Source organism: Lycium ferocissimum, chromosome 9, assembly GCF_029784015.1.
Source record: "Lycium ferocissimum isolate CSIRO_LF1 chromosome 9, AGI_CSIRO_Lferr_CH_V1, whole genome shotgun sequence".
Taxonomy (NCBI): domain Eukaryota; kingdom Viridiplantae; phylum Streptophyta; class Magnoliopsida; order Solanales; family Solanaceae; genus Lycium; species Lycium ferocissimum.
Genome location: NC_081350.1, coordinates 66,095,226 through 66,117,114, shown reverse-complemented (window position 1 = coordinate 66,117,114; position 21,889 = coordinate 66,095,226). Strand labels below are relative to the sequence as shown.

The following is a 21,889-nucleotide window of genomic DNA, read 5'->3' as shown; positions in this document are numbered from 1 at the left end:
CGGTGACCGCGTAGCCTTCTCACTCGAGTAGTCCACTCGGGAACCTTGTGTCTAGTAAAGCCAAATCTTAGAAAACTTAAGATAGAGCTAAACCAAAACCCTCTTTAAGAGCATGCACGAACCTAGGAGGCTTAATACCCAAGTTGTATTAAGTCCATTAGTCAACCTCGTCCAAATGTCCGAGTGGGTCTATGACCCCAAGCGACGATTATCATGTTATATGCATTGATTTGAAGGATAAACATGCGTGTTATGTGGACTATGTGCCATTTAGGTAGAACTAATCGCTTGTAAACGCAGGCAGTCATTTAATTATGAGCAAAGCATGCAAGAATTAGATACACTACTAGCTGAGCAAGGAGACACTTACGTCAAGAAGGCATCAAACGGGAGGAGTTCTGGCTATGTCATACTTTGTCCAGAATCGCCGAAAGATTGATCAAGCAATTCAAGCAACCAAGAGGCTCAAGAACGATGAAGGGCCTTCTTCATTTTAAATTAGCTCATTAAAAGTCAGTTTGTTGTAATAATTTCCTTTATTATTCTGTAATAAGGATTTAATTCTCGAACAATGTATAGGGTCTTCAATTAATAGCACATTGGGATGACATATAAATTGCATATTTTATCCTTCAAATCCGCGTTAGGCCTACCTCTGGCACAAAGGAGGTCCCGTGCATAATAGGTCGCGTTGTGTTTGCTATATCTCCCTTTTACTATTTGATTTGTTGCCATGCAATATGTGTTTTGTTTGCTACATGTGTTTTGTTTGCAATGCAATATGTGTTTCTTTCGACATTGTTTGCTCAATGTTCGCAGCAGTCATTCGCACTATACTAACGCAGTTTTCTTCATTGTTTTTTAGGTTTTTCTTTTATTTTGATTATTCCCCCAAAGGTTGATTCGTGTTGACTACAAGCTGGCCGACCACCCGTACTTTACAAGATCAAAGACACGAGCATCCGACAACATGAATGATTCAGGGGCATCCGAACAGAATGGCTTGGGACTTGTCGCCCTTCCGAGAGACGAACTCGAAGCTTCGGGAGGAGGGAACGACGAACTCATTGCCCAACTGGTGCAGCAAATAGTCAATATGCAAACTGAGATCGAGCGACTGCGAAACCTTACCAATCTATCCATCACCCTTAATACCCCTCACCACGAACAAAGAACAAATGCAACGCTTCCACCATCTTTTTCACATGTTGACTCACCCGCTCCTACAAACCCTCCGCTTTACACATGCCATCCAAATACTACCGATTCACAACAAACTAGCCAGCAACAAGCCATCTCACAACAATCAAACCCACAACAAGCCATTCCACCACCAATCCGCCCACAACAAACCATCCCGTCACAAACCGCCCCGCAACAAACCAACATACAACAAACCATCCCACAACCAGATGACCCGCAACAAGCCAACCTCCAGCCAATTAACTTTCAACAAACCAATCCGCCACCCTTCACCACTCCCTACATTCCTCAACCCACAGTTACCCAAAACTACCAAGCAACTCAACACATACCATTGGCACACACCGCTAGCCATAATACGCAAAGATGTGCCACCCAAGATATGTAGCAAAAGCTCAACCATTCACTACCCGGGCTTGCGCGTCAAAGATCCAAAGCTTGACGACCCCGAGAGAGATGAAAAGGGAAGCTAGGGCACGAGCGGATGAGAATGTTGCAAAAGAAATCCGCAGTCTGAAGGAAGCATTCAGAAGCATCCAAACCCACAAGGGTTGCGAAGGACTTGAATACGAGGATCTGTGTATCCATCCCGACATCAAGTTACCTGCTGGGTATAAGGTGCCAAAATTTGATATGTTTGATGGAAAAGGAAATCCTCGGGCCCATTTGAGATCGTACTGTGATAAGATTGTTGGAGTGGGGAAAGATCAAGCTATCGAGGGATGAAGTCGTTTATAAGGACTCGACAGAGAAGCACTTGATTGGTACACATGCCAAGATCCGCAGAAATGGCGTAGTTGGGGAGAAATGGCGCGAGAATTCATGGATAGGTTCGGGTTTAACACCGAGATCGTCCCGTACGTATTCTATTTGATGAAATTAGAAAGGAAGTCAACAGAAACTTTCAGAGAATATGCCATGCGATGGAGAGCAGAAGCCGCAAAGGTCCAGCCTCCGATGGCTGAAAGTGAGATGACGACGCTTTTTGTACAATCTTTAAAAGATGCAACATATTATGAGAGGTTGATAAGCGTCATCGGGCAAAAGTTTTCTGAAGTTATCAGGATGGGAGATTTTATAGAAGAAGGTATCAAGACAGGGAGAATCACAAATTTGGCGGCTTTGCAAGCAACAAGTAAGGCAATTCAATCAGATTCATTTAAGAAGAAGAAGAAGGACGGAGTGTCCGCGGTCATGACCGTCCAGGAACGTAGACCAAACCAGATGTTAACCTACCAATACCCTTCATCCCGACACCGTATATTACGCCCAATACGCCGAAGCCCTCACCTTATTACCAACCTCCACCCTCGCTCACTACCCCGTTTACCACACCCAGCCAACATATGGTCCACCTCGAGCACCCGCCTATCAAAACCCATCACGATACCAACCAACCTACCCGCCTCAGCCCCAATACCAACCGCAAAACCGTCCACAAAATACACCCAGATCTCGCCCAAACTTTGAAAGAAAGCCAACTAAGACATATACACCACTAGCCGAACCCTTAGCCCAATTATATGAAAGATTGAGAACCGCGAGGATACTCCAACCAATTCGGAAGAGTTCCTAACCCCTTCCCGGATGGTATGACGGGACCCGGCATTGTGCGTACCACTCGGGGAGTTCTTGGCACGATGCCGAAAATTGCCTTACTCTTAAAGATAAAGTTGAGGCGTTGATCGAAGGGAGTCATACGACTCAAAAGGGGCTCCCCTAAATATAAATGACAATCCTCTGCCCAATCATGGTGATGCAAATGTGAACATGATCGCCATTGATGAAGAATGTAACCTGGAAGGGACTATCGTGCCAGTCAAAAAGGAGGGAAAGGTGGAATCATCAGCCTTTATGTTGAAGAATGGTTTCCAACCTGGTCAAGGCCCAGATTTGAACTTGGATGGCATCGTGGAGCCGATCCAGTTACCCGAGCAGAAGGATATATTCGGTTTTGGATACGAGCCCACTACCGAGGACATTGCACTGGTCAGTCTCAAAGGAAGAAGTGACATTCCCTTGTCAAAGCCTGTTCCGCTCCGGAATCAATCATTTTTCAAAGCATCCGTCACCCCAGTACCAGAGGAAGCAGCCGAAGACAACCTCGTGGAAGAACTCAAGAATCGCTATTGCCGGGAAGAAGGCTCGAATGCAACGTGATTCGATGATTGCCGGGAAGCTCCAACTATCGGGATCCGAGCCCGATCTGCTTTTAAACAATTGGACTTGTACCCCGCCCCCGGTTCTCCGGGAGTCTTGGTAGACAATTTGTATTAGTATTTGATGAAACAACGCGATTCAATTTGAGGCCTGAATCGTGTTTATACTTTTGTTATGTTTTGCCTCCACTTTTTGAAAGCTTAAATGCCAAACCCAAACTATAATTTTCTACTTTTATTGTTTGTTTTCATTTAATTAATTTCTCTGTTCTTTTTCAGAAGTTGTAATTGGGTAGCAACAGCAACGTTTTCAATTTCAAATATGTTTTTCTCACGAAGCAACATTCGGCTTTTGCTAGCAATCATCGTTTCGATCTCGTTGTTCCGTTTTGATGTGTTGTTGAATCCAGACTTTTCTTCGAAGTGAAGTAAGGTGGAAGAAGAGGAGTTCTTGGCAAATAAGGTAATAATTTTCCTCCTCTAGATGAATTTAAGTCAATCTAGATTATAGCTAAGTTGCTAAATAAGAAAATACGAAAATTATATCGTAAATCGTATTTCATGTTGTTGTTGAGTTTTGGGCTGTTGTCTTGTTATTCTTGTATGGCATAAGGCTGGATCTTTTGATGAATATACTTGTTATCATGTTAGGAGTAATGTTGAGTTGAGGTAAGAAATTCATAAGGGGTGATATGGGTTATATGGGTACCAATCCAAGCTTGTCGTGAAATGTTTATGACTTGTTGTTGCTACATGGTATCTTGTTATTTATGTCAATACTTGCTGGATTGTTCTGGTTGTTGTTGTTGATATATGAAGTTGGAGGAAGTTAAGGTCATAGGGGAGATGCTGCCCAAATTTATATAAAGGAGTTGCTAGCGTGAAGATTCGACTAAGTCTCCGAGGTATTAACCATATGCCTTATTGTGCTTATGTAGATTAAACTCCATTGTGTGCTGTGTTGGGAAGTATTGTAGCTTGAGAAGATTGAGGTATGTTAAGGCTGTTCCTTCTTTTCTTAGCATGATTCCATATCTATCTATATAGAATAGGAGAGACAAAAGAATAGTAAGATGACAAGTGTCATCACTACAAAAATCAAAATTTTAAAATACAAAATAAAAAAATAAAAACAACTTCAACAGTCAAAACAAAACCGCAAGAAACAAATTACTCAGCAAAATAAAAAATTAAAATAACTGCACAGTAAAGTACGTATATATACATTTTAAGGAGAAATTTTTACGAAACGTGACGATAGTTTTCTATTTACAAAACATAACATTACAAATCCTATATAAAACATACTTTTAAAAAAACATTATTTTTATAAAAAAAAATATATTTTTTTAAAATTATTTTTTTTGGCTCAAAAATTTATGTATGAAAGTTGTATGAAATGCATATATCTTGCTCAAAGCTTAAAAAATTCGCTCAAAATTTAGTGTATGAAAATGTATGAAATGTGTATATCTCGTTCAAGGCATAAAAAATTCGCTCAAACAATTTTGTATGAAAACGGTATGAAATTTGTATCTCGCTCAAGGCTTAGAATTTCGCTCACATTTTCGTGTATAAAGTTCATGTTAGATTTCTGTAAAATTAATACAACTACAACAACATTTTATACAACTTTGATACAATATTCAAGACTTAAAATAATCGCTCAAATTTTTGTGTATGAAATGTGTATATCTTGCTCAAGGCTTAAAAAGTTTGCTCAAATTTTGTGTATAAAAAACGTATGAAATGTGTATATCTCGATCAAGGCTTAAACATTACGCTCAAAATTTTATGTATGAGAATGGTATGGAATATGCATATCTCGCTCAAGACTTAGAATTTCATTCACATTTTTCGTATAAAGTTCATATTAGGTTTCTGGAAAATTAATACAACTACAACAACATTGTAACAACTTTCATATAATATTCAAGGCTTAAAGTTTTCACTCACAATTTTGCGTATGAAAACTATATTAAAAATTTCGCTCACACATATACATTTCATACATTTTTCATACCGCTTTCATACACAAAAATTTGAGATAATTTTTTAAGCCTTTGAGCAAAAAAAATTTTTTTAATTTTTTTTAAAACGAAAAATATATGAAAATCCATCATGTTTCGAAATATCGTTATATTATATAAATAAGGAAAACTATCTATATATTTTGTAATAACGAGTCTTAAGTAGTTACCTATGTCATTTTCCCAAAAATAAAAACACGCCTTGCTTATATAGTTATTTAGATAGATCTAACTGCTGTTTTTGATTTCCTATAATAAAGGCACCCACAAACCAATATATCCCTTTGATTCCTCCATTCTCTCACTCAATGTACTCTCCCTTTTCAGAAAAAAAATTCTGAGTTTTCATTTCGATTCATTTAACTAATTTTGTTCTGCTTTGTAAGAATTTTCTCTAATCACTTATTCTGTAATTTGTAGCTCGGTGGAAGGAAAAATTGATGTGCTCTGAATATTTCAGATCCTGTAATTTTAAATTTTGGCTGGTATGCTTTTTGATTATCTAAATACTACAACTGCCAGCACAAAAGAAACTCTACCTTCCTCAATCGCAATTGAACGCTTCGAAATTGAAGGTTTCTTCTCTTCCTTTTTCCATTTGAGAGTTTCTCTAAATTATTTCTACCAATTCGATTATGTTTACATATCTGATTCAGCAATGTGGACTTGCTCAGTGAAGTTTTGCATTTGGTGCTTCTTTATTTTGCAGTTCATTGTTTTTCGGGGTTAGATGTTATTTCGAATTCCTCTATACAGGTCTTACCAATCGCTCTCTACGATCAAGTCTCTGTTCTCCCTTTCAACAATTGTGAGCAAAAGCAGATCTCACCCATTTGTGCTTTCTAATTTCAACTGCTCTTTTACATTTGTTTAATTACGCCAGTTTCATTATTATCGTGTAGTATAATTCGCTATTTGTTGTTGTATTGTGATTATTTATAGTTTTGTAGCATAGAAGTGTAATAAGAGTGCAAAATGAGGACATACAGAGAGTCACCCTGAAACTCAGCGGTTCATTTCTACTTGAGGTAATATATTCTTGGGAAAAGGGCCTGATTTACCCCTCTACTTTCAAAAAAGGTTCATATTTACCCCTCGTTATACTATCGGCCATTTTTACCCCTACCGTTACATAGTTGAAATATTTGCCCTATTTTTAACGGAGGGGTAAATATGAACCTTTTCCAAAGTAGAGGGTAAATCGGTAACTAAAAATAAAACACCCTAAAGTTTCCAAACAAAACTTACTTCGGGCCTTTTCAACCCTAAAATGACTATCCCAACGTCTACATATCCTTGATGTATTGAGCCTACATTATTGTACGCAAAAAAAATATCGGGTTCTATATAAAATATTGACGTTTCAGTCTTGACACACCACTAATCATTGGTCAAAGTATGAAAAAAAAACTAAATTTTTTCAACCAAAACTTACTTCGGGTACCTTTTCAACCCCTAAAATGACGATCCGAACGTCTACGAATCCTTGATGTATTGAGCCTACATTATTGTACGCAGAAAAAAATATCAGGTTCTATATAAAATATTGACGTTTTGGAGTCTTGACACACCACTAATCATTGGTCAAAGTATGGAAAATAACACTAAGTGTTGCAAAAAATAAAGTTGGCCAATTTTTGTTTTTTATTCATACTTTGACCAATGATTAGTGGTGTGTCAAGACTCCGAAACGTCAATATTTTATATAGAACCTGATATTTTTTTCTGCGTACAATAATGTAGGCTCAATACATCAAGATTCGTACATTCGGATCGTCATTTTAGGGGTTGAAAAGGTACCCCGAAGTAAGTTTTGGTGAAAAAATTTAGTTTTTTTTTTCATACTTTGACCAATGATTAGTGGTGTGTCAAGACTCCGAAACGTCAATATTTTATATAGAACCCGATATTTTTTCGCGTACAATAATGTAGGCTCAATACATCAAGGATACGTGTAGACGTCGGATAGTCATTTTAGGGGTTGAAAAGGTAGATTCAAGTAAGTTTTGTTTGGAAACTTTAGGGTGTTTTATTTTTAGGGCTGATTTACCCCTCTACTTTGGAAAAGGTTCATATTTACCCCTCCGTTAAAAATAGGGGCAAATATTTCAACTATTGTAACGGTAGGGGTATAAATGGCCTGATAGTATAACGAGGGGTAAATATGAACCTTTTTTGAAAGTAGAGGGGTAAATCAGGCCCTTTTCCCTATATTCTTTTACTTCTTATTTTTGGGTTTTTTGGGTAATGATGGAAAATCTAAAGTTCATACTTTAAATAAGTAAGATGTATTTACAGTCTTCCCAGTAGCGAGTAAGCATTTTGCAACACCTCTAATCATTCTATTTCCTCTTCTATTGGACCTTATTAGTTTCTTTCTCCTTTTTTTTTTTGTTGAAGTTATTATATAGTAGTAATAGGTTTGAAAACTCTATTATTTTTTTGTTGTTAAATTTGACTGCCAAAAGCAGAAGAATATATTCTTAATTCTGGAAGAAGATACTAAACCGCAAGAAAGTAGAAGAATATTCTAAATTGGGGAACTGCTAAGATTTACCAACAGTGATATGGTTAAAATATGCGATTGAAAAGATATGGCCTATATGCATGGAGGAGGAGATTGTTTCACAGAAAATTCTGCTCTCTATCATTCCACGGTAAGTACAAAACATGGACAGTTGTTCGTCACAATTTTAAAGTTTTATCATTATCAAGATACTTTCGCTCTCAATCTCAAGTTCTGACTTTTTTACTTCACTTTTATATAAATGACAGAATCACAATGGATAGTAAGCTTGACCAGTAAAAGAAGCCACTGAAGATTTGTCACACTATTTTTTTCTTTTATCCTTCTTCTCTGTAATTTTGTTCAATGATTCTTTAATTATTTCAATCCCGTTTTAGGTTGCTCCGCCATAATTAAGATCATCAATTGTAAGGCAGGCTGTAAGATTTTGGCTTAGTATATGCAGATGGATAACAAGATTAGTATAGTTGCTACGATGTCGATTCCATTAGGTTCACGTCAAATGGCCGGTAATTTGTATCTGGTGGAGAAGATAATACGGTAAAGGACAAAATTCTACAACGTACATATCAGTCATGTATGAATTTTGTTTTCCTACAGCCCTCAAACCCTCTTATGCACAAAATTTATAATTAACGATATACTTCTTATTTACTTAGTAGGTTTCTTTGCTAGTAGGATTTGCTGACGAAGCTTCGATCTATTTTTTCTAATTGTGCAGATGCAATATGTATTCTCCTTTTAGTATTCCAATTTCCTCTTTAACTGATACATTCTATTTTGTGATTTTCTTGCATTTGCTTATAACATGTTTGACTTTTATTGCTATACACATGCTGGGATAAGCAAGTACTTTTTTAAACTTTGCCTTATATTTTTATGGAATCGACCAAGTGTTCAATCACGATACCTCATTAAGAAAAATCATTTGAGGAAATTTATTTACTCTATTAAGAACTTTGGTTGATGCTCAGCTTGATAATGAGCCTGAGTTCCATATCACAGGTTCATGTATTTTTCAGTTTTGCTGTTGCGTAAATCTCTTGAAAATGGACGTGAAAGAGACCTTTCGTTAAGGAAAACTTAAAAATAACCTTAATGAGCAGTTCTTGAATGGTGACTTTACTGTTTATTATTGGTTGTTTCTAACTTAGTTACAAAGTAATCAGTATCGCCTATTTGCATACACGTTCTGAAAATCAGTTCTGTTCCTTGTTACTTTGCTCCTATCCTTGGTTATTCGTTTTTTCAAGTGAAAAAATAAACCTTATAGAACAAATTTTGTTGATGGTGAAAAGTCAATAGATACTAATGCTGCTTTGGTAGATGTATGTTTGTATGCTCCGCTACTACTTACACTGGTCACTTGTGAGGATTAGGGAAATATTTTAAGGTACATCCCATTATTAGAGAATTTTTTGGTTTTACTGAAGATCATAGGTGTTTCATAGACTTTGTTGAAGATAATAGATAAGTAGCTCAAGCATATTTTATATACCAAGGCAGCACTAATTTCTTGGCTAAAGACAAACTTCATGTAGTTTATATGTCAACACTAATTAAAAAAATTGATCTAATAATGCGCATTGTTAAAATTATTAATATTTTTTCCTCATTGGTTTTATGTACCTCACATTTTTTCAAAGTGAGAATATTCTTCTCAAAGTTACTACGAATCTCGATTCCAAACATGTTCAGGATGATAGATCTTTTACTTCCATAATTTAGTTGAGTCAGCTGGGATAGGAGGCATTTGCGGGGGATATGAATGGAGTAATGATAATGGCTTCCCATTTCCCTGTCGCTAATATCAGCAACTACTTGGCAGAGGCAAAGGCTACATCTTTTGGACTGAATTGATGCAGGAACAATGGCTTGAGGCATAACATTCTAGAATGCGATTCTCTTTCGGTTGTAAATATGTGACCGGGAAAGAGCAATACTCCACGGGAGATAAAAGACACAATATAGGAGGCGAAGATTCATATTGAACATGGTGATTGCAAGATTAAACATTGTTACAGAGAAGCTAATCAGGTTACAAATGCGTTGGCTAAATGGAGTATAGGAACATGGCGTTGGAAGCATATCTTTTCCCCTGTTTTATATCAGATTTTTTGCCCTATAGAAGATATGTTTTCTACTTTCCTTCCGTACAGGAACTAGCTAAGGAGTTAAGGATATTTAGTCCTACTCCTATGTAATAATTTTTGGCTCATATATATAAGGGACACGCCACCATACGGCGGAGATGCATTTTAAAAAAAAAAAAAAATTTGCGCGTCAGCAAAGGATTTAGGGTAAACTAATGATTCTCAAGTGCATGAGGTTGAAGGAAATGGGTAGATTTATGTTTGTAAATTGTGAAAATTTTGCAAAATTTTGCAAGTACTAATTACATTAGATTGTCCTTGAAAACTAATTACACGAGCCAGTAGTATGTTTTTATAAATGCTTATACATTTTTGAGGGCATCTAAGTATCTGAGTTTTACATTCAGATGTTAAACTTTGGTTATTAAATATGTTATAGGTATATTATTAATTACTCCCTCCGTTTCATAAAATTTTTGTTCACGAAAATACTATTGCGTAAAGAAACAAAATGATAGGTGAAATATTGTTATACTAATTAGAATTTATATGTTCAAACAGATAATCAAATAACTATTACCACTTATTTTGAAACAAAATGTAAAGCCTAAAACATGATTTATTTAAAAAACGGAGGAATTATTCCGTAAATGTTTATTACAAGGAGAGTAATATTAAAGGATATTCAAGAGTCTAAGTGGCGAGCTAAAAAACACATGACATTTACAGCAATATGTGGTAGCCTGTGTAATACGAATGAGCTTGAATTGAGTGTTATCAATTTTTGCATTAGATTTGAAAATAATTATTTTATTTGACTTGAATAAAAATATTTTTTGAATTATACAGATAAATATCAAAACTATGTGTTTATGGTATTTGTTGTGTCATTCAAAACCTATTCACTAATCACATGATTCGTTCCCTTTTATTTCATAATTTTTTTGTTCACGGAAATAATATTGCGTAAAGAAAGACATAAAATGGTAGGTGAAATATTGTTATATTAATTAGATTTAATATGTTTAAACAGATAATCAAATAACTATTACGACTAATTTCCTTTAATATTAACCGCGCATCGCGGGGGTTCTAATATTAGTATAGTAAGAGCGTAACGAATCGTATGACTAGAGATTTGCTAAGTAGAGCTTGTCCTATTGTTGCAGGTTATAGAGAGACAGAAGAGACATGTTGTAGTTTTATTACCTTTCAAAGATATGCATGATATACAACATGATATACATATATTTTTCTTTAGCCTAGCCACTTGGTCAGTGAGACAAAGATTGCTTGGCCGGCGGGTCAGTGAGACATTATTGCCTGACCGACGGGTCAGTGAGACATTATTGCCTAGCCTTATGGTCAGTGGGATTTTACAGTTGCCTGGCCACTTGATCAGTGAGATATACATTATTATTATATTGCATTTCACATGAGACAGATCAGGTGAGACATTTCAGGGTATTCCTTGGCTTCCAGATTGTTATGTTTTAGTTCAGTTTCAGTTATTCTATTGCCTTACATACTCGGTACATTGTTTCATACTGACGTCCCTTTTGTCGGGAGCGCTACATTCATGCTTCCAGGTAGTGATAGACAAACTGACAGACCTCCCCAGTAGGCGGGACCAGATATCAGCTGATTAGTGAGCTCCCTTTGTCCGGAGTTGCGAGCTCTATTTGGAGTCTTCCTCTTGTATATGTAGACTTGATGGGTAGGCCGGGGCCCTGTCCCATCCATGGTATAGTTGTTTACTCTTTAGAGGCTTGTAGACGAGTCCTGTATATATATGTCACTATTGTAGCCTTGCCGGCCCTGTATATGCCTATTTCGATACTGTTGGTTGTGTACGTTCATAGCGACCCCGTCGGCTTGCTCAGCTATATATATATATTATGGGCCTATGTGCCCCATTCAGATGAGATAGCTAGTCTTTATGTATATACAGAGTGCAGCCTATATTCTGTTTGCAGGTAGGCCCCGTCGGCCTAAGTTGAGGGTTACCCCTCCAGAGTTACATATTTAGAGTGGTTCGCTCGGGCCGAGTATGGCATCGGGTGCCGGCCATGCCTCTCCAGATTTGGGGCGTGACAAACTTGGTATCGGAGCAAGTCAGTCCTAGGTAGTCTACAAGCCGTGTCTAGTAGAGTCTTGTTTATAAATGTGTTGTGCACCACATTATATAAACAGGAAGCTACAGGGCATTTAGGAGTCAGTTACCCTTCTTTCAGATCCAGATCGTGCTATAGAGCTGAGTCATAGGAGTTTGGTTTTTAAACTCACGTATTGGTGTTTGTATACAAATATGCCTGTGACCAAAAAGACTTCAGCTAGCCAAAGGGCTAATATAGCAGCAGGTAAGGAAACTAGTAAAGAGCCCCCGGTTGATGTGGCCAATCTGAGGCCCTATCAGATCATGTGTGTACTAGATGTGCAAGTAGTATGCCAGAGCTTCAAAGTGTAAGCATTTATTCTCCTTTCCCTATGCAGAAAGGAGGTACGAGGTGCCTAAATAGAGAAAACTATAAAGTGCTTGGAAATCAGATAGGGAAACATAAGCGTTGTTGTCCCACTTTCACAATGATAGAATGATAGTGAGTAGTATCAAGCCCCGATCATGGATATAAAGACGTCGCCAGACGTAATCTTAGAGAGGAATGAAATCTCGGGATCTAGTAATGGTTGGAGAAATCCTTGGTGTGGGACAAATTGTTAGAACTGGATGACATTACTGAAAAGTATTATGAGCATGTCTATAGTGTACCTCTTTAGGTAGTATATGTGTGGTGTGCCCGCAAAATTGTACAGTCGAATACGACTTCTTTGAAGTGATTAGAAGATTCGCGGGCTAGGCATTCGAATCCTTGTTGACAGTGTGAGTATTCACCTTAGTACGACTCATACCCCAGTGAAATAGAAATATTAAGCGACTAGAGAATAAGCCCTGCTAAAGAGAGAGAAGGTGGAAACGAAAGAACGTCTACCAAAGATAAGAGAAGCGTTGAAGATGTTAGTACGAGATTGGTAGAAGGACATGTGAAGCGTTGCGAAGGGATATGAGAAATGATTAAGATCGTAAGCCAAAGTACAGTAGTATAACAAGGTTTGTGATATGTAAGAGGAAATGGCAAGAGAAAACAAGCGTAGAGGTAATAAAGAGAAGTAAGTTATAAGACTAGGTCTCTATCATTACAAGAAGTGGTTAAGATGAATGTGAGTTCGACACTTTAAGGATCTTTATAAGGATGGTATAGCTATGTTTGCGAAGCAAGGAAAGTTGACAAAAAAAAAAAAAAGAATGAATGATAAAAGATTGACTCTTGAGGGTTACTAAGAGAGAGACCACCCTAATACGATTGTGACAGGTAAAAGTTAAGTTATCAAGATTGAGTAGATCGACTGTGAATACATGGCACTCTACATATATAGGTGATTCAGTTATTCCTGACAAGAGAGGATTATACTAAAGTGAGTTATGAGTTATCAGAGGTACGAAGAATTACGAAAGGTGTTGAGGCAACAACCTGACTCTACAGGAATGAAATCCTTGAGTACGAGGGGATGTCCATTCTTCCAAAAGGTAGATAATATGATAAATTATCAAGCCAAACCACGCGTTTTGTTACTAACAAAATAGTAAGAAGGAGTACGATGAAGGGGTTCAAAACGAATAAGACGGTATTTATCCAGACTCTACAAATGTGTTACGATTTGGAAACATTATGCAAGTATTAATACTGGCATAGAGGTAGTGACAACCCCTGGCTAAAGGTGCCAATTGATGGTAAGTGCAGCTGAACAGGAGACTCAGAAGACCAGTATGAGGAGTAAAGAAAGACAGGAGGACATAGGCGCCAAGAGGAGTTCCTCAGAACTAAGATATGAAAGAGGAATCAATTCGGCCAATCATTAATTGACTTATTGTCACACCCTTAATCCGATAGGGTGTGATGGCACCCAACCTTTACCTAGGGCTGAGCGAACCCGCTGACTCTCGTACTACTCGTAATCGTACTGGGCCCTTAGCCATAACACAAATATGTAATGATTTTTTTTCCGGAAAACAAACATGCCTTTCCGTCTTTCTCAAACCAAATAAAAATCTGTAATCATATAAAACTTACAATACAATGCGTAATAATACATCGGCTTACGTAGCCGCTTATATAACCGACATACTATACACATGACACTGTCTGCAAAGTCTCTAACATAGAACAAACTTTCATAACATACACATTCTGACTCGGCAGTACTCCGGAGGAAATGGAGCTCGCCAATCCCGCTGGAACATCTTCTACTAACGTCTTCGGCTTTCATCCGGCGTACCGCGCGACACGAAACGCGACCCCGAAGAAAGCGGGGTCGCACGAATATGTACTGAGTATGTAAATCATGGAATACAGAAAATGAGATCATATCCGAAATAAGGAGTACAGACAGTGAACATAAAAACCAGAATGTCAAGGTGCTAGTATCTGGAAGACAAATCATACTTACGAGGTGCAGAAGACCAATATAATGATCGGAATGCCGAAATACTTAGCTTTCTTTTAAAAACATTTCTGTCTCATGTATATATGGAAAATAGATCATGTCATAGTAGCTGACACTAACCGATGTGGGATTCGCCTAAACCAATGTGGGATTTGCCTAAACCAATGTGGGATTCGCCTATACCAATGTGGGATTCGCCTAAACCAGTGTGGAATTTGCCTCACCACTGGGTTTGCCCCACCATTGGGTTTGCCCCACCACCGGCTCTGAAACCAACAGATCATATTTCTGAATACGTATATATAACATATAACGTGTCCCGGCCCTCCAGTGAGGGACTCGGTAAACAATCATCGATTATCATATCATCACACGTACGTAATCATCATATTGTCATATCATCAGAACAGATTCATTATATTATCAAATCATCACGTTATCAAATCATCATGTCATCAGATCATATACCCTATGCGGTCCGTAATAGGACCCGGCGGACGGAACGTGGTCGCCCCTCCTGCCTTGGGCGCCACAACTCATCATACTTCGAAAGTTTTCATATCTCCGTCTCTCCATCACACATCATATCATATAACCACGGTGCCGACCCAAGAGGGGCTTGCGTGCCGGACACATCATAACACCATAATATCAGACGCTCATCATACTTCGGAAGCTCATCATACTTCGGATTGTGCGCACGATAGTAACCGGCCCGGGACTCGGCGAAGGAAGTAACAAAAGTGTGCACGAGCAGAATCGTGGGATCTATATGCAACTCACAACACTTATACAGACTTAACAGAATAATCAAGCAAATTATCATTTACAAGCCAATGGCATTAGTCAAATCAAATCTCTTTCGGATATTACTCGGAAACATATCAAATAAAACTCTATCAATCATAGTTACGTATCCCAATCATATGCATATGAATTTTCATTTCGTACATTTACACAGATTCCGTAAAACAATCAAAACAGACTATCATTTAAAAACCAAGCCAATAGTCATAGTCAAATCCAGTTTCTTTCGAATGTTACTCGGGACTTGTCAAATTGAACTCTAGCCATCATAGTTACAGATCAACATCATATACATACGATTTCTCATTTCAGACTTAACAGATAAGTGAGTAATCATATTCGAAAGTCAAGTTGTTAACTATATTAAGTTCTTTTAACAAGTTGCTAGAACTATACAAAGGAACGTCTTGCGGGCCCACGGACAAGTACCCAACCGATCCGGGCCCTCCCGTGGAGGTTGAGATCATCATACGCTACAGAACTTCCTATGGACATATCGAAGCGATCCGAGCCTTCCTACGGAAGTTACGGACGTTCGTAGTTACCGTCCCTTTTACGAACAAACTCTTTCTACGTATGTCATATATAATCATACAAAAGTCATAAGGACCCCAATTTAACTACATTACGAATACGGATATCAAGAAGCTAAGAATCATAGACGTGCTCGGATCGTAGGAGTAGAGTTACCTCGGGATCATATCATAGCCTACATGTACTAAGACATGCCAAAGAAGAGAGGTCAAGCTTTACATACCTTGGCCGCCCTCTGGCTAATCCAAACTTACGTCTCGGCTTCTCACGATCTACAATAATGTCATTGGACACCCAACATTAGCCGTAAGCATTAAAGAACCCAATTCCAAGCCGTCACTTTATCTACGTAAATTTGGGCATTTCCCCCCCCTATAAATTCGTCCAACCCCGAGATTTCCACTCGGCCAAATCTTCAACAACAATACCAATAACCATATAAACAACATCCACAATTAATTCAAAACACATTCTAACATCAACAACCTTCTTCCACATAGTTCAACGACATTCCATTTACATTCAAATAAACCGCATACAATCAAGCCAACTTCATTGATCATACGTTCAAGTATTAACCCAAGGCCATTCAAACACGATTTAAGAACATTTCAAGCAATTCGCGCAATATTCCAAAACAAATTTCCGTCCAATACACAATGCACCCGAAACCTTCCAACCCAATTAGGAACATTCATAACACATTTTCTTCTTCTAAATTCATAAACTATATCAACAATTCCATACGTCTTCAACATTATTTCCATAAATTCAAGAAACCATATCAAGATCACATTAACTTCCAAAACAGTCCACAACGATTACAACTTCCATTTGAGCCATCAAACCTTCATTTTTCATCATGAAATTCACAACAACAACAAGCATGCTACTAAACAAAATTTATTTATCTCTTCCACACCAAACAACCACCATTCGGCCACCACATCAATCACACACAACTTCATGAATTTCATCCATTTCAACACATCACAACATACTCAAACGTCCATAACACATGCAAGAAAGGATAGAACCTTACCTTCTCTACCAACTTCCTCCCTCGGCTAGGATTGTTCTCCGCAAGAACAATGGTTTACTTGTTCCAATAATTATTCCACGTTGTAGAGGACCTTCTAATTAATAGAAAAGCTTGAAAGGAATAATTTTTCATGGCCAATACTTGGAGACCATATTCGGCCAGCCCTCTTGGCCGAATGGTTCTCTCCATTTTTCTTCCAACTTCTTGAATTTTCTTAAGGTGAGGATGATGAGTTATGTCTTATATTATCACCACTCATCTATATATATATAAATGGGTAGCACATGGCTGGTCATGTGCACCCTATTTTTCCTCCAATTTTCTCAAATTTTCTAGAATTTTCTTGAGTTGTAAAAATAAATTCTAGTTTTGCATGATCATGACTTACACATATATACATTCATGCCCCCTACAATTATGAGATGAACACATGGCCCTCTTGATGTCTTGAAACAATTGGCCAACATATGGGTGGGGCCCACGGCCACCTTGGCCTTTTGGCCACTTCATGAAATAATTTTTCCAACTTTTGGCCCCATATTTTCCTTATTTCAAATTTACCCTTATTACTACATACTAATAAAAAGATGAATATGCAACTTATGCATTCTAGAAAAAAATTACAGCCTTGTCCCTAACTTTTCGCCATTAACTCGAAATATCCAAATGTACAAAATGCGAGATATAACACTTATGCAAGACCTAGTTATGGTTAACCCATAGATTGTAGATGGGCCATTAAATGAGATAGAACTACGCATCACAAAAGGGTCCAGGTGCATGAAGTTTCAATTTTGGAAGTAAACGACAAAGAATTTTTAGAACGATTTTAGACAAAAGCAATGACATATGTTTGTAGCATAAAGCAATTGGAAGAGTCGTTGAGCCTAGGATTCCTGACAAATATTTAAGGTTTGCACTCAGAATCGACACTATCAGAATAAGATGGAAGTGAAGGTTACTGAAGATGAATGCGAGCAGCTCAAAGGCGCCTAAGGTCATAAGGGACTTATATTATAATGGGCTCACAGCCTAGTATGAATGAGAAATATAACTGATAAGAAGTGTCAGTTAAGGGATGAGGAGGAAGAATTTACACCCGGTAGAAAGATTTAAGGTAAAGTATAGAGAGAGTTAGCCCATGATGTTGATTTCCTTAGAGTTCGTATGTAACAATAAGAAAGTATGCCACTAACTCATCGCCCACTATGCATATTGACTAGAGAACCAGAAATAAGAATACTACTCGAGGTTATATATACAAGAAGTTCCAGGATTTAGAGAACTGAGATAAGCTAATGCATTCGTGATGCATGTATAAGGAAAGAGGATTGTTATACCTAGAGACAGTCTGGAAATCATGAAAATAATTATCGACCCATGAACTAGAGTTGGTAGCTGTTAAGCACGTAGTCAAGATATGTCGTACGAGTTGATATCCTTATGGATCATAAGAACCTCTAGTACATCTTCAAGCAGAAGTAAGGACACAAAGATGCACAAGCCTTCATAAGAATGTAACAGTCCTGGGGAGTGGGGTGTAAGTAAAGATGAGCCAAGATGATATAACTGAGCATGATCCTACTCATGGGTATAGCGATTCAGAAAGCTAATCTATAAGTTGGAGAGTATCAAATGAGAAAGGTATAGGAGAAATAACATAGCATTATTGAAAAATATTGACATAAAGATTCTATACCATCCAGGAAAGGCTAATGTTGTAGCCGACACCCTTGGTTACAGATCTATAAGTAATTTTAACATACTTGAGGCTGAGAAGAGCGACAGTTAGCATGAGAGCTATGTCAGCTAGCTAGTTTGGGATTCCAATTATTGGGCTCAGATGATAATGGGGTTACCATTTATGACACAATAGTATCGTCCTCAGTAGCAAAGGTGAAGGAGCGACAGTATGAGGACCTATTGTATTTCAGCCTAAAGAGAAAGTTCAGCAGACTGAGTGCCGGTCTTCGAAGTGAGAAGAGAGGTGGTCTTGAGATACCAAGGCCAGTTATATGTTCTCGATATAACGATATTACGACATCAGATTATAACAAGAGGTTTACCCTGTCCTTATTGTAAGTATGACTCCAGTTAGGTGATCATTGGTAGACTCACGAAGTCAGCCCACTTCTTACCAGATAAAATGACTTATATAGTCAGTCAAGGATGATGTGAAGTTATACATCAAAAGAAACAGTACGACCACATAGTGTTCTAGAGTCCATTATGTCAGATGGAGGTGCCCAATTAACAACTATCATTTCAGCATTAGACTGGCTTCTTCTGAGGCCAAGTGCGGATCCCCTATGAAGTGTTTCGAAATAGGCTAATCATAGTTACTTGAACCCGTTTTGGTTCATTAAGCGGTAGAGGAAGTAACCTCATTACGCAATTATTAACAGCCTAGAGTCATCACAAGTCATATTTAGAGGTGTGACAACGAGACTTAGAGTTCAGTGCTGATGATTGGGTCTCTTTGAAAGTTTCACCTATGAAAGGCATTATGATATTAGACAAGGACGCCAAGCTTAGCCAAGGTATATTAAGCCATACAAAGTCATTCGGAGGATAGACCAAGTAGCCTATGAGTTAAAGTTGTCGTCAGAGTTAGAGACCGTCCTCCTAATATTTTAAGTATCTATATTGCAGAAGGATATGCTGTTCAGATTACAGATGACCTATCCTATGAGAAAGTTCCATTTTCTATCTTAGATCGACAGGTCCGCGAGTTGAGGACTAGGAAAGTAACTCCGTAAAAGTATTGTGAAAAAAAAAATAGGAATGTCGAAGAGAAAATGCGTGAAGTAGGGGAGGAAATGAAATGTAGAATTGTAGCGTTACGTTGTTTTTAGGAGCAGAATTACTCGGATACAAGGTAAGTTATAGTTTATGGTATTTCCCTGATGTCCATGTGAGGCCAATGAGATGTTGTTTATTGTTTATAGCCTATGGCTGTGTGGTAGGTTGGCATAGTCCAGTTTATGGAGGAGATTCTATCGAAAATTTTGTAAGTCTCTAAGAGTGTGACATTCGAGGACGAATGTTTCTAAGGGGGGGAAGGGTGTTACACCTCGTATTTTTGTACATTGGATTTGTCGTAAGTTAATTGACATAAGTTCAAGGACAAGATTATTTTTGAGGTTATAAGTATTTATGCTATGTTTAACAAGTGATACGTAAGTGTCGTGAAGGTCAGAGGTAAAAAGAATCAGAGAACATAAGTTTCATCAATATATTACCCCGTGCTTTCCAGCTATGGGTTGAACCGCTCGACGTATTTAAGCAAAACTAAGTCCCAGAGAATTTCGATCATATTCGAGTATGCAAATAAAGAGTTCGTTGTATAAGAAGATGAAGTCCTGAAATGATTTCAGACTTCAAAATGTGACGACGAGGGTTGGAAATAATATTTTGTGTGTGGCAAATGAGACTATGGACTAGTGCTATATCACATGAACATAATGATGAGTATATGAAGTGTGTTAAAAATAGTTATTACTTAAATGAATTGAGATCAAGAAATTAATTATGCGGGTAATTAGTTAAAATGGGGATTGTAGTGGGAAAATTAGTTAATGGTTTGCTGGATAAGCATTGTAAGGATTTGCACGTGTCTAATGACTAAGGAAGTTGATGCAGGCTGTGCGTCCACCAAACACAATATATGAGGGACCTGGTTGAGTACTAGTTCCCTTATGCAACGCAAAGAAGTACATAAGGCAAGATATTACCGTGAAAAACTCCTTACTCAAGGGATTAAAAATCACGACCTACCCCAGTAGTATTTCAACTCTACTACACCGAGCAACTTCAGGTTACAACTCTATCATAAACTAGGAACTAACTCCCATAGTCCCTCAACCCTTGTAATACCCTGATTGCAAGCAACTCCACTTAGCTAACTCTAGCTAAGGACACTAATACACTTAGACTAATCCTAGCCTAATGTACCACTCAACAGCTTGAGGAGACACACTTCCAACAAGCACCCTTTGAGACTTTTGATCTTGCTTACACAAACTGGGCCTTTAAAGAGAAGAGTAGGTTTACAGTTTAAGGACAAACGAACAAAGACTCACAACAATATAAAGAACTTAGACTAAATCTTGTGTCTGGATCAGGTTCTTCAACTTGTAGGTGACTTTGTTCGTGAGAGATCTTGAGAACTTGAGTCGGCAGCTTTGCACGATTTGGATTAGGTTTTGAAGTCTACCAAATATGTTGCCATCATGTTGTATATATAGTGTTGACACCTAATTTTTGATCTCCCATAATTTATTTTAATTACCCAGAGTCTTTGGATATTAAACAGAATGAAATTGGTATGTTTAGAAGGCAAAATGATTTTATAAAATTATTTAGATAATACTTTACCATTCTTATTTGGTAAAATAATTTCTATGATGTCATGAATCATTTAGAAATTAATTTACTAAATTTAACCAAGAGAAGACAATTCACAACAATTATTTAATTGTTTAAATTATCAAAGAAATCAATTAGTAAGTATTTTATTCCATTTAATTCAAGGAATTTGATTAATTAAATAAATTAATCATTTTACCCCTCAACTCTTAATTTCCGCATTTTTATTAGGATTTTACCATAATTAATTAAATGCTTAATTGTGGTTAATTCCCTAAAAATTGTTTACTATAAAATTGATAGTGGTTACAATTGAAATGGTCAATTTTGACCGTAATTGAAAGCCGATCTTGTGGTTTGACCTAATTGAGGCGATTGTTGCAAAAATAGCCTTTAAATTGCTTGTGAAGTTTAATTGTGACCTTGTATGAAAAGGTCAAATGCATTGGCCCGATTGATTAAGGCCATATTTGCAAAAATTTGCCTTTATTTGTTTGAATAGTTTTCATCTAATTAGGATTAAGGGTCTAAATTAATTAGTCTTTTCTTAATTATGATTATATATTAAAATGAGTATCAAAATCCAGTACATATACGCATGTATACATGGATATACATGTAGTATA

The 21,889-nt window shown here is 37.4% G+C and overlaps 1 long non-coding RNA gene across 1 annotated transcript; it reads left to right on the top strand.

Moving 5' to 3' along the window:
- The first annotated feature begins 3,647 nt into the window (after nt 1-3,647).
- LOC132031495 (uncharacterized) lies at nt 3,648-9,995 on the top strand. Its single transcript, XR_009408285.1, has 4 exons — nt 3,648-3,825; nt 4,301-4,354; nt 5,813-5,967; nt 8,297-9,995. It is a non-coding gene; the product is annotated as an uncharacterized LOC132031495 (long non-coding RNA).
- The last annotated feature ends 11,894 nt before the right edge of the window (nt 9,996-21,889 follow it).